This window comes from Erithacus rubecula (assembly GCF_903797595.1).
Source record: "Erithacus rubecula genome assembly, chromosome: 1".
Classification (NCBI taxonomy): domain Eukaryota; kingdom Metazoa; phylum Chordata; class Aves; order Passeriformes; family Muscicapidae; genus Erithacus; species Erithacus rubecula.
In genome coordinates this window covers 91684040-91699147 of record NC_136658.1, presented here as the reverse complement: position 1 = coordinate 91699147, position 15108 = coordinate 91684040, and positions in this window count along the sequence as shown.

The following is a 15108-nucleotide window of genomic DNA, read 5'->3' as shown; positions in this document are numbered from 1 at the left end:
TATGAACAAGAAGGAAAAACTCTGAAGAGATTGAATCTAGTTGGAGGAAAAGTTTAACAGTGTTGGTATTTAAGGAAGGGAAACACTTTCTGTGCAGTCCTTTAGAAGCACCTGACTCTCTCACATTCCATTGTCTACAGGAATTAAAAATCTTCATTAAACATCCAGCTTTAATGATGTTTTCTTACCCAGGAACCAAACATAAGTGATAGAATACAGGTGATACCTTACTTCAGCTGTAACCTATATGAGCACTCTCTGCTCTGGAATATAAGTAGATATTATTTTTCATTTGTAGGAAAACAGCTCAAATTCGAGGACACATCTGCAGAATGAGAATTATTATTTTACTGCAATAATTACTTAGAGAAAACAGGAAACATGAAGCATATAAGATTAAAAATCTGAACTATTTTTTTATTTATACTTCCCATTACAAAAACTCTAAAATATCCACTTAAGAAAATTGCATCAACTACACAATATACCAAACAAGATAGGTAGCAAGAGGGATAAATCTGGGATTAATAATAATGAGTATTTGTCTTTTAAATGAACATTTTTGTGTATAAGAATATATATGCAAGGCATACAGGTTTCTTTCAGTGATACCCAGTGACAGAGCCAGAGGCAGAAGGCACAAAGTGAAACACAGGAGGTTCCCTCCTGCATCAGGAAACACTTTTTTATTTTCTGTGAGTATTCAAATATCACAGTACCTGGATCTTAGCAACTGGCTCTAGGTGGTATGGCTTGATCAGGGAGTTGGAACAGAAGAACTCTGGAGGTCCCTTCCCATCTCAACAGTTCTGTGATTTTGTGATGGCATCATTAAATCATATATGATTTAAAAAAAAATCTGTGACTTAATGAAGTTGTCTGTTTAATTAGGAAAAATAACTTCTAAAGTAATACCATAAAGCAAAATTATGACTCCTTTGCAGTTGAGTAAGTTTAGCCCAAAGATATTTTATAGGTGTTAATCTGTGTGACTGAACATAGTCATTAAATATGTTGAGTCTCTTTCACTCACATCCCCAAAGCCATTTAGATGTTAAAGTTCCATGGACTGAAATTTATCAAATTATGATTAAATTGAAATTAACTGACTTCCAAGTGCCTTAAACTCTCTAAGGTATTTAGTCCTCTCTCTTCAATGGAAAAACATGTCAAACAGGAGACTTCCACCACTACACAGTTTCCTTGGTACAGCTCCTCTTAGAGCTGTATGACTGACACTGTGCTCTGTAAAATTACCAAAATTAAAACTGATTTTTCAAAGAGTTTTTCTCTTTTTACTACCACTTCAAAATGTATACAGATATTACTGAAAGAATAACTCAAAATTGAAGTGCTGCACTCAATGTATATACAATTTTACATTCCTATTTTTCTTTAAATAAGGTAGCTCCATTATAACTTTCTATGAGTTCGCAAACACAAAACTGGAGCTGCTATACCAGAAAACATATTATATTAGCACAGAAACCGGGGAAGATTAGTGAGAGTAAAAAGCTAAAAATGTAAAACCAACTATTGATTTTTTTACTGCATCTGTCTCCAAAAGGCCACAGGATTCTGGGACTCTTTCAGTGTCCTGTCAAGATTATATGGTAGGGGCTATTGTGTTACCATGATTAGATGAGCAATTCCATCCAGACCAATATTAATAACTATTGAAAAATTCATAAAAAATATTTAATCAGTGCTTTTAAAGTCATCTCCACATATTTGCAGTCAACACTCATCAGCAGCTTTCCTTCTGAAGCTTTTCTTGAGTTTTTATTGCAAGTTAGCATATTGCATCCCATTACCCAGTTTGGAAATATGGAATATATCTGCCATAATTAGAGGAATTTCCTCACATCAAGTTTGAGTTATGTCTATCTATTACAGGATTTAGTATTAATTTGCTATGTGAAGTAAGCAAGGACACAGAGGTTTGAATGGCATGGAAAAACTATCAGAAATCTTATAATCTGAGTTTTGTAATTTGCAATTCAAGCACAAATCAAAAATCATATTCATTGAAGATGAGTGCACCTTTGACTGCAGGAAACCCAGCAGCAATGAAAAGAAACAACCCCCTAATACACATATCCCCAAGAAAACTCACATTTTGTATATGGGGCAGAATTTCTTCGGGACAGAAATTGAAATATGCTAAATTTTATTTGCAATACCAACCCCAGATTTTTGTCCCTTTTTTAGTAACATGGTGATTGGCAGACACGAAGCCACCATAGTACAAATGCAACCATTCACTACAGTCATCACTAAATTCTGATGTCAGCCCACTTCCTTCTCAGCTAAACCTTCTCAGCCAACACCCATGGCACCATTCTTTTCACTCATTCCAACAAATCTTCACTATTAGAAAAATCAAATTTTTTATGTGGAGATCCTTAGAAGAGTTTCTTGTAAAAAAAAAAACAGAACAAAGACAATGGATTTTGAAGTGAGAAGAAACATGGCAATGCAGGAAAATCATGTCTCTGCAGTGAATTCTGGTTAGCTCCAGAGGCCATAGGATCCATTGGAAATCTGAGCTGCAACATCACAGGCTGCTCCTCCTGTTCAGCAAACAGATGGCACAGGTGTCTAAACTGGATAAAAGTATTGGAAGCACTAGCAATATTCTAGCATTCTGTTTCAGCACACTCTCCCATCTGCAGTCTGCCGTCCATTTCTAGGCTACCATTCAAGAGTCTGGATTTTTAAACTCTTCTCATTTTGCTCTGATTTTATATGAAAACTAGCTCCAGTAGCTGTTGTGCACTCAGTTGTTTAGTTAGGGCAGTGACAAACCATGCAACTGAAAGCTCCATGCCTCCATCTATTTGAAAGTTTCTTAATATTCTGTATGTTTAAGCCTCTTTACTTGCTGCTTCCTCAATTTGTCATATAAATGCATCCTTCCTACTGAGACCAAACTTAAAATAAAATTTGCATTTCATGGGTAATGGCCTCCTCTCAGACACCTGAGAAATTATTCTTCTCTGCCTGGCATCTTTTATCAGAAAATCCAGTTTTCCTCTATGCTAAGGTTAGCATCAGTGCAATTATGACTTTCACAACAGTCATCTCAGTGTAATAGTGCACCCCACTGAAATACGAAACAATTAGTAATTAAAGTTCCCATTCACACAGATTCCATTCCACCTTGTCTTTTTGAAGAAAGGGGAGTTAAACACAATCCTGAACTGCTGTACAGGTCTTCTGACCATCAGCATCTGGGTTGCTCCCTTACTGTCTGAATTAATTTTCTTCTTTTGGGATGAAACTAAAGTTGTCATTTTAAACTCTTATGTTTCAGAAAGCATTTTGGAGGGTCTTCCTTAGGAAGCAGTTTTTCTTTATTCCCTCCTGGTTACATTTAAGCAAATTCCTAATCCTGTCCTCATTTTCGGGTTTCTTTCATACTTTGATTAACTCGATTGATATCCCTTCAAACATACTATCTAAGTTTTATAAAGCAATTCAAACAAAACTGACCTATGCCAGGTCATGGAACTTAAAAGCTGCCAATTCTCAGGGTGTGACTACAAGAAATGACACCATTTGGCTATCTCCTGCTGACCTGCTTGCTCCTTGTGATGGGAAAACGCCAACCTTCTCTACTTTAAAACTCTGCCAGTGAAAAATATTTTGGTCTCTCTCCAGTCTGTAGGCGACACACAGTCAATGAAAGGCCTCTTGCAAAGTATTCCTCCTCCAGGGTGGAGGTGGCAGACAGGCATGGACATGGGAGAGGGTCAGAGGCATCAGCTGATACCTTTCACAAACAGTTGGTAGGGCAAACCAGAAAAATCCCATCACCTTACAGCTTCTCCTTCCACTTCCTCCCTCCCATCCCTCTGCTCTGACACATGGAGTCTCTCTTGAAACATGTGAGGGATGGGTAAAACAGAGAAACTTTGTGAAGGGGAAGAGCCAGGAGATTCCTGGAGCTGCCTATTTCAGTATAAAGGTGACAGAGAGCAAAGCCCCCAAACCTTGCCCCTAAATACCGCTCTGCTGGGGAATGTGTGCAAAAGTGATCTGCTCCTGGGGAGTAAAGAAAAAAAAGAATCACAGGGGAAGGGTGTGATGAAGGACTAGAAATCACAAGACTGAACACTTTTGGGCTGAAAAAGCAGCCTTGCCTCCAGTTACTGATTACCAAAGTGACGGAGCTGGCAATTCCGGTTGTCCCAGGTAGAACACGGCTGGAGGGTTATTCTATTTTAAAAAAACAAACCAAGACAAACAAACCAACAAAAAAATCAACAAAAAACCCAAGCCCTAATCTACAGCCTTATTTATGTGTTTTGTTAAGGCTTCATGGCTGTGTTGAAAAAGGATCTCTCCTTTTGGGGAAACCCTGGCGCTGGGGTTGACAGTTCCAGAGTTCCTACTGCTGCATTTATTTAAAGGCTTCCTGTGCATCATGTTTGAACTAAAGGGGGAAAAAAAAAAAAGTCTCATGTCATGGTGACTTGATTGATGGCAAACAAGCTTCTAGTGAGGAGGCAGGAGAATCAGAGCTCTTGCAACACAACATAGAAGATTAATGCTAAGTATATTAGTATTGATGTGGGCAGTAGATTACATTTAATAAACTGTTTTAAACAGTATCAACAGCCAAAAAGATGTGGATGCAGGGAACTCAGACAGACTGATAAACAATGGAATTTCAGATGCTCTTTAAAAGATCACATGAATCATAGTAAAGTAGAATAGTTACAGTTTAATTTGGAAATTCATCTCCATTGTTTGAGTGTTACTCAGTATTATTTCAGTATTATTTCAGTACTATCTTGCTTTTCAAGGCAAGGATAAAACCACCAGAAACACAGGGAAACACCAGAGTCTCTTCTTTCTCATCATTAGGAATCAGTACTATATCTGATGAACTCCTCCAGCATGAAGAATACAGCTGCTCCCTATCTTGGACCTCTTATGTGAGAGGCCTTTGCACACCCTATAAATTCAAGGATATGAATGTGGTAAAAGTACTACATATGATAGAGACTAATTTCTCAGCCACATGGTTTTTCTCTGTTTTTGCAATCTGGTTCAGGAATCTGTGTTATCTAACACTGAGCTGAATGGGAGCTATCTGTGCTCTGGCAGTAACAGAGCACCCTACTGAAACACTGCCTGGAACAAGAACGAGCCCTGAACACTGGAATAATGCATGCTCCAAAGCCCTTTAAAAAAGAACAGACTTCACAGTGGCAGAGGGCAGGGAATACTCACAGAGCATTAATAAATATCACAAGAGAAGTTGCCCTTTAGTTTAGACAAAATTTTGTATTCTTCGGAAAAGAAAAATCCAAACTGGCTGAAAAATGTCTTTTTAAGCAATGTTGAACTACAGCAGAATGTTGAATTTTATAGCAAAATATAAGTTACCTAACTCTCAGAGTTAAGTCACAGATAGCTGAGAGTACTTGGTAATTGACAAATGAACCCCTTCTAGTTATGAATTGGTACATGGACTCATATCCCTGATTATAGGAATCAGACATAAATTCTTCCTTTTACCTTCCAATAATACTTTCAGGACATACACAAGACCATTAACCTACAGAAAACAAATGAATGACAACACTGACTTAGCTAAGTAAAATTGTTCTTGTATTTTCCATTAATGAAAGATAGTGCATTTTTATCAAAATTTAAAGTTTTTGTTTAAAAATGTTGTTTTACTTTAAAAAAAAAAGGGAAAAAAGTAAGAATTTTCATAATCTTAAAAAGAAATCTATATAAAAAGAGGAAGAACACAAAAGGAAGAAAGAAAAAGTAATAGATCAAGAAAAATGATTTTATCAAATTAGTTAATAGCTGAGAAAAAATCTGATTTAATTTATGTCACCAGGTTTTCCTCTCTAATCACACAACTAAAGTTTCTTAATAAAAACAAAATGCCCTATTTCAGATGAATATTCTTCTTCACTACAAATAGTTCTTTGGAAATATTGTGATTGCTGGGAACTGTTTGCTATCATGACTGCATATCACACAGTTTGAATCTAAAATAATGTGGTAATTTTTTTAAAAATAATTTAAAATGCATATTCTATAGCTAGCAATCATGACTTTTCAGGTACTACATGACATCACAAAACTTTTCATCACCTCCTGCAGCTCCAGCCTTTCACAGAAAAATGTTTCGCTGATACTCTTTAAATTACCATGTTTTTCCATGAAGGAAACCTGCTTACATTAGGAATATATTAATGCACTAGATTCCTAACACATGACATGCATTGTTATTGTTTTTCCATGAAGGAAACCTGCTTACATTAGGAATATATTAATGCACTAGATTCCTAACACATGACATGCATTGTTATTGTTTTTCCATGAAGGAAACCTGCTTACATTAGGAATACATTAATGCACTAGATTCCTAACACATGACATGTATTGTTATTTGATGTTGTATTTTGTTTATGATACTCCAAAGGGCACTTCACGTGGTGTGACAATAGCATGCCCTGTACCATTCCTATATCTTACAGAAAAATAGGGCAATATTTTCTGAAGGGATCATAATGATTGGTGAAGGTTTATTGGAATCATTTTACCCATTGAAGATGTGGCAAAATGCAAAACATATTGCCAATGTCACCTGTTCTGGCATATTTCAGGAAGCAATTTAACAGCTACTGTGGAAATTATTATAAAGGTTAACAGGGTGGAGACCATAACAATTATTTTAATGGAGTTTTAGAAATTCCAGTTACATCCTTTTCTATTTTTTTTTCCAAAGAGCATTCTGAAGGTTTATAAAGGAAACTTAATGATGTGCATGCTTGTGCATGAAGAGACTTTGTGCATCAGTATTCCAGACCTGAAAGCACAACCAAGAGGACCTCTTTGCAAATATGTTAGCTGTTGGTGTGCCTTCAGGGCAAAATAGTTACATTATTTAATCTGGGAGCCATGGCAACACAGAGGTGCAAGATCAAGTACAGATTGAGTTCAAAGGATCAGGTTGTCAAGCAACATCTTAAATGAACTCAGGCCTGGCATGGATCTCCAGATAGATCTATGCAAGTTAAATCAAGGCTTTTTAACTGTCAGTATTATTTAATCTTACTCACACAAGGACACAGAAAAAGCTGAGGACAGACAATGCAGTTAAACATGTAGCACACACTGTGGCTCCAGTACCTGGTTTCAAAGACCTCCTAACAATAAATTAGTTTAAATAAATTAGATAATACTTTTTGCCTTTTTAGAAGGCTCTAGTATCTTTCCTCCAAAATGTGTAATGACTACCATTGAATGCACTAATCATTTGTATTAATCATTTACCCTTGAGGGATAAGAAGTCTATGCAGCCTGGGAAATCATGTAGTCCAAGTCTATTTGCAAAAACTGACATTTGGAGGACCAATCACAATTTTCAGTTGACTTTTTAGGGCTGAGATATCACTCTCTTCTCTCCTTTGATGAAAACAGTACCTTTATTGATACTACTGATTTGCTTCTCTGGTGCATTTGCTATTTTGTTCTGGTGTTTTGATCCCACCTTCAACTCTTTATTTGCCTAACCATCAACATTCCAGCTGGTGGGATTTCTCCTCACTCAGCTTGTGGGCTGCCTCTCCAGCCATGCCCATACAATCCCTTCCTCTGCCACGTGTCCTTTGCTGCCTCACCTCAGCTTCCCCCCTAATGCCAGGGCACTGAAAGAATTAAAAGTGAGCAGTGTCACTACACAGCTGTAAGTTTAGCAGGATTCCCCTGATCAAAGAATTGTTAAATAAAAGGGTGAGGTGAGGCAAGGAGAGTAGAGAAGACTTAACATATTAAATTATTTAAGGGTGTTTTAATAGAGGTATCCACCAGTTAAGGGAACTTAGCTGCAGATTCACTTATTTGCATTGGTGTATCTTCTGAAGTAGTGATTAAAACTTTTTCCTATACCTCATTCTACCACTTCAGTGAATTTTCACTGTGAATATCTTGTGTTAATCACTTCTTAAAGTTAGCAGCAGTGTTTATCTCTTTAGAAAATTCTGCTTCTCTTTGATGATGAAAATGAGCAAAATTGCAACAGAATAAAGAGTACATAAACTTGATGGACAGAAATAAATTTAAAAAATACAGCAAATATTTTTGTGAAAATGAAATTCAACTTTCTGCTGAAATCAGGTTACTGACTTAACTATTTGATGCACATTTATTAAATTTGTTTCAGTTATGCCAATCTAAATGTAAATTAATATTGAAACATGGATAAAGAAACCCACTCTTCTGTGATCACTAGGCTTGATTTTCATGTAAGGTGATTAGTAAAAGTTGTAGACAGTCCACTAAAAGTTGCATGTTATCTCTTCTAAATAGTCAGTTACATTGGGTAAGCTTCAAATTATGATACTCCTTAAATAGATTAATATGCTTTGAATTTTCTAATTAATGTTGACAAGTACATGCCACTTTTGTTAAGGCAATTAATAATGTAACAGATTGGAGAGTCTTCTGCTTCAACTCTGAACTTTTCTTTTTTCACTATTTTATGTACCAGAAAGATTGACACACTAAAATCAGTAGAAATATCTCTTTCTCTCCTTGTGGTTTTTTTTTTTTTTTTTTTTTTTTTTTTTGGAGGGTTCATTGCTAATACTCTATTGTGTTCTATGGTTCTATGAATTATGAATTGCTAGAAACAGAAACAAGCAATCAGGATCACAGCCCATTTAGACAGTTAAGTGTCCAAAGGGAATCATCACCCTTTGGATATATTGTTTTTTGGATATATTTTATCTGCATTATCTGGTGAAGTCAGTGCCAATAATTAATTAAAAAGTGCAAGGAAATGTATGCTTATAGTATTCATGCAGGAAGGGTAAGAGAAGTGTCTGAGTCTCAGTCTGATATTTTGCTAGTGTCAAATTACTTCAGTTTTGAATACAGCTATACTGAAGATTTTGGTGCAGCTAATGCAGACAGAATAAGACTTTTTTAATGAGCTTACCCAGCTGCTGGTTTGCAGTTTAACCTTGTAAGCACAAAACTGAACAAGGATTAATTTATGATTATAAGTGATGTTATTCCTTTGGAAGCTACGTTTTAAGAAGCTTTTGAGTTTTATTTAGTAGTGGCAGCAATTTGGCATTATATTTGACATGTTATTTGACAGCACTTAGGATCATGATGTTACATTGTAATGGAAGTAGGTAAAGAGAAGAGCTGCAGTGAGAAAGAGAAATGAGAATGCACAGTTATTGGCTTAGTGATTCATACAAAAACAAATTCACATGTCCCTAAGCACAAATGTGGTTTAAACTGAATTAGAAACGTGTATATATTACATTTTCAGTTTGGGATCATAACATCTATTCCAACTAATCTGAATTAGTTTCTATTAATGTCTTTCATTAAATAAAAGCAAACAAACAACAACAAACACAAACAAATAAAGAACCCCAAAAACCTTAAACTAACAACCCCCTCAACACACAAACAAGCAAAAAAGCACAAATAAAACTTGGATACCCATCCAAACATAAAATATTTTAAATATAGGTGAAATAAAGAAAAATTTCTTCATTGCTAGAGGCAGTCAACATGTTTCTCAAATTAATATGTCTTATCTGCCCCAACATTTACTTTGTCTAAGTATTTGGTAACATTATATTATTGTAATATTGACCAAAATAGTCAACATTTAAGTATTTCATTTTATTCAGAGAATAAGAATAGACTTACCATAAAAGCTGCTGGCAATGCTGGAGGATATCCCTTGTCCCAGATCAAAACCAGCTTCAAAATCAGCACTTCTGGATTGCTTCTTCCTCTACAATTAGCTTTGAGAACTTCTCTTTCAAGAGAACTGCATGGGGAAACGTATGTGTTTAATTTTATTGTTTATGGTTAACACAAGTATGACAGACCTCTGGCAACCTTCAAAGTCATTTTTGCATTAAATTTATGTACAAAAGTAGACATTTGGAGGGAATTCCTCCACCAGTTACAGGGCTTCATAGCTGTCAAAAAACCAGATCTTTTTATAGGATCAAAGAACGTTTTGGAGGGGACCTTAAAGACATCTAGTTCCAAACCTCCTGCCATGGGCAGGGACACCTTCCACTTGATAAGGCTGCTCAAACCTCATCCAACCTGGCCTTGAACACTTCCAGGGCTGAGGCATCAACAGCTTCTCTGAGAAGCCTGTTCCAGCGTCTCACCATCTTCACAGTAAAGAATTTTAATATCTAATCTAAACCTCCTCTCTTTTGGTTTAAAGCCATTACCCCTTTCCCCATCACTTCTCCAGCTTTCCTTTAATCCCCCTGTAGGGACTGGAATGCTGCTCAAAGGTCTGCATAGAGCATTCTCCTGGATCAGTAGCACCAAATGTCCCTGTCTTCACAAGAAAGCTGCTCCAGCCCTCTTATCATGTTCATGACCCATCCCAACATGTCCATATCCTACTTATGCTGGGGGCCTCAGAGCTGGACTCAGCTGGACTCAGTGCAGGTGGGATGTCACTAGAGAAGAGCAGTGGGGAAGATTCCAATACATGCTGCCCACACTGCTTTGGATGCAGCCCAGGACACGGTTGACTTTCTGGGCTGCAAGTGCACATTGATCAATCATATTGAGCTTCTTGTCTACCAACATCCCTAAGACCCTGTCATCAGAGTTGCTTTCAATTCATTTTCCACCTGTATTCATGCTTGAGATTGCCCCAACCCACATGCAGGACCTTGCACTTGGTCTTGTTGAACTTCATAAGGTTTTTCTCCCCTCAAGCCTGTCCAGTCCCTCTGGATGGCACCTCTTCCCTCTGGCATTTTGACCCCACCTGACAGCTTGCTCTTTTTTGGCACACCTGATGCGAGTGCACTCAATCCCAGGCCTGGACTCAAGTCCATGCTGCCAACAAAGATGCTAAATAGAGCTGGTCTGACACCAGGCCCTGAGGAACACCACTCATCACCTGGACATTGAGTCATTGACCACAACCCTTTGGGTGAAACCTTCAGCCAACCCCTTGTCTGCCAAGTGATCCCTCTATCAAATCCTCATCTCTCCAGCATGGAGAACAGGATGTTGTGGGGGACAATGTCAAATGTTTTGCACAAGCCCAGGCAGATGATATCAGTCACTACTCCCTGACCACCAATGATGTAGCCACCCTGCCCTTGGTGACCAAACTTGTCAGACAGGATTTGCCCTTGGTGAAGATGTCAGTTGTCTCCAATCACCTCCTTATTTTCCATGTGCCTTAGCAAGTTTCCAGGAGGATCTGCTCCATGAACTTGCCAGGCACAAAGGTGAGACTGGGTGACCTGTAGTTCCCTGTGCCTTCCTTTTTAGCATTTTTAAAAATTGGGGTTATGTTCCCCCTTTTGCAATCAGTGGAATCTTCACCAGACTGCCACAACTTCTCAAACACACTTCCAAGTATGCATCAATACAAAATAAGCATCCAAGTATAAGCAGAGCTGGTGCACATTTTTTTTATATCTTTCTGTGGTTACTTGAAAAATTCATATATTTTATACTTGAATCCATTTTTCCTGTATGTTAGTTTATTTAATGTCCTTTCAACAGCATTTTATATCTGTGTAGTCATAAGCAAGTGTAACAGTAGCCAATGCTGGGCTTAGGTCATTTCTATCTCTATGTGTAAAAGGCTTCTTTCACCTCTCATTTAAATATTTTTGTCTTCTCTTTTAATAATGGAATCAAACAGTTTTGGTGTTGCTTGTTTTGACCCATGTAAAAAGGTAAATTTCATAGCTGGATAGTAGTTGACCACCAATGCCTTTGGATTTATCCTCTCAGAAAGCTTTTTATTGTTCTTTTAGATTTTTATTCCTTGTTATCTAGTACATTCTACATCATGATCTTTATGGTAAGCAGTATCCTAGTAACAGAAGTAATTGGCTGTACAGCTCAGAAAAAAATATTAACTTGCATAAAAAAAAAAAAAGCAGCAAGACTGGAGGCAAGCTTACAAATATCTGATGGACATAGCCTAAAATTATGGAATGGGAAAGGTTGGGAATACCTGGCAATTAAAATATGCAAAATGTTTTTGGTTTAGAATAAATTAAAGATATTGATAGTATAAGCAAAATATTATACTTTATTTAATCTTCTCTTCAACAGTCTCAATCAGCAAAATTCCTGAACATAGTGGAAATTGCAAAACTTATTTAAATGCCCTGCAGAACTAGGATCCTTCTGCTTGTGTTCTTACAAGGTATGTGTTTAGTCATGTGATAATACAGAATACGAGGAAATAAAATCCATTAAGGTGCTGCAACTAGTTTTATGCCTAATATAATTCAGCATAAACATTTTTAACTTAAGAAAAAAACTGTAAAAAATGCCTAGCAGATGGAGCCCTAAAATATTTTTTCATGCATAATTCAGTGCAGTTTATATGTTTGCTTGGCTGAAAAGTATTTCTGAAGATAAAAGAAGACGGAAAATGTGTCATATGCATATAACAATGTAAATGTTTTAACACTTAAACATCCACCATAGTAGAGGTTGAAAGCTGTATTTTAAATGTCATTACATTTTTTCCAGAAGTTTGGCAGTATTCTTCAATTTACATCCCTTCAAAACAATCATAACTGATGTTAAAAGCAAATGTAAATTGGAAAAGATCTTAAGTTACTGCTAGTGAAACTCTATTCCAGTTGAAATATCTCACCACAGTAGAATAATTAAAGTGGCATAAAAATTACTAATATGATCTTAAAAACTAATTGCCTGACCATATAATGATGACACTTCTTTTAAATGCTTCCAATAAGATATTTCTTCTCTTACTTGCACAGCATGGTAGAGACAAGACCTGAAGATTCATGCAAATAAAACCCAAGGAAACAAACAAGTAAACAAGGACATTTATCCTTAAAAAAAAAAAAAAAAGTGCTTTCAGTAAAAAATAGGCATTTGTTTGCAAAATTCTTACTATGATGATCCATTTTAAATTTCATACATGCCTCCCTACTTAAAAAATATTTTAAAGATTCCAGGAGAAAGAAGTAGAATTCTACCACCTAAAAACAGGTGTTGTTGGATTTTATTATGTGTTTAAACTGTTTAATGTTTAAATGTTTGAGCTGTTTAAACTGTATCCCATGTCATTTTTTTCTTTTATCTAAGAAAAAAAAAAAAAAAAAAAAAAAAAAAAAAAAAAAAAAAAAAAAAAAGAAAAGATAGCATTATTAGACATGACTAACAGAATCTCCCCCAGCCACACAAGCTAGGATTGACCCATCTCCTTTTTGTCTGTCCTGAGTAGAAATGAAGGCAAACTCAGGTATAGATATCTTCATCATTTAACTTAAATAAATCTCAGACCTAGAACTGTATTTCTACCTATGGTGGTTTCCAAATTCTTCTGCAGGCAGGGATTACATCCTCCCTATGTCATCTAAGTACTTTGATCCTACTTTCAGAGCACTACTGGCAGAGAATGAGCTCCTTTCTGCTCAAGCACATCATTTCTAAGCCTGGGATCAAAGAAGACAGATAATGCTTTCAGGCCTTCCCTCCTTGACATTTTTCTAGATGGGACTTGCAGCTAAAACAAAGCATTCCTAAGCATCTGGCTGGGTGTGAAAAGAGGGTGAGCAAGGAGAAGTACACTGTATTTTCTGCCTTATTTGTACTTTTTGCCTCTCTGAAGCAAAGACTTCTACCCTCACTGGGTCAGATAGTGAGTAATGGAGACAGAAAGTGACTTCATAGCCAAAAGGTAGATTCCCTCTCTGCTCCAGAGGCAATATGTGTACCTCATGTGATTAAAAACACTTAATCAGTCTTGAAGTTTCATAGTAAAGCTGTCATCACAGTCCAGGTGAGTGTCCTTACCTCTAGGGAATTGTACCCTCTTCTTAGTTCTCTGGGTTTAAAATTTTTTACCATGCAGTGTCACAGTTTCAATCAGATGATGAAGAGCTATAATTTTTTCATTCCCAGCCTGTACATCTTGATTTCTTCATTTCCCAAAATAACTCCGGAGAGCAAAAGGAAAAACACAGGAGATAGCTGAAACCAACCAAAAGTTTAATAGGTGGAGACTCTACATAGCCCAGTACTGAGTGCTTAAAAACTGAGCGTCAGCAGCATTCATTTCAAATACAACACTGCAGCTGCTGGAGCCCTAGCATTCATTACTGTCCTTAATCCAGAAAGGTCAGAGTGCTTAGCTGATGGAGTTGGTCTTTGTTGGCTGAATTTTCTTGAAAGATAATCAGAGGGTTGTGATTTGGTAGCATAAACCTTAGCATCAGAGAGGATTTCCATTCATTTTTGGTAAATATCATAGAGGAGCAGGACAGGGTGCAAGACAGCTCATTTTGCACAATAATATACTTTTAAAAAGCTTGATCTATGATGACACATCACTGAATGACTCTGTTTCTCATGGTTATCAGACAGGAAATGTTAGGATCCTCCTCTACTAAAAATCTTACTGAAGTTTAAACAGTCATCAGGAGAGTGGCATTAACTAATTACTTCCCAATGCACTGCATATCACAATGCAAGATTGCCAATTACAAACCAATCAGCACATTTTCCTAAATTTGAGTATTTAGTCTGCTTGGCAGGAGGAGTTATAGTATAAAACATAACAATAAGGAAAAAAATGAAAAAAAATCCCACACACAGTACAAATTTCAAGTATTCTTTTTACCAGGAACAGCACAGGCAAACTATTCTTAAAGCTTGAGGATTTTTTTCTTCATTACTTTGTTTTTGTGAACAAGGAAGACCATATTAAACCAAAATTATTCTCTTGCAGCCCAACTTGAGTCCATAAGGCTTTTGAGATGCTTTGTATCTAATCTTTTGTAATAAATATTGCTACCCAAAGCAACTTCATATCAAATTCTCTTAAAATAAGTGTCACAATGAAGAGCTCTGTCTTATAATTTAAACTGTTCCACAGTATTTTTCACATAAATCAGGTACAATAAAAATTTATCTGCATAAAAAGGCTTTATTATTTGATAACAGTAGAATAAAAAGTGGAGGATTTTTATAACTGAGCTGACCCCCACATGACAAATCTGTTGCCCTCAAATATGGCTTTATTTTCCAAGGAAAGTACCTCCAACACCATTTTCTAATAGA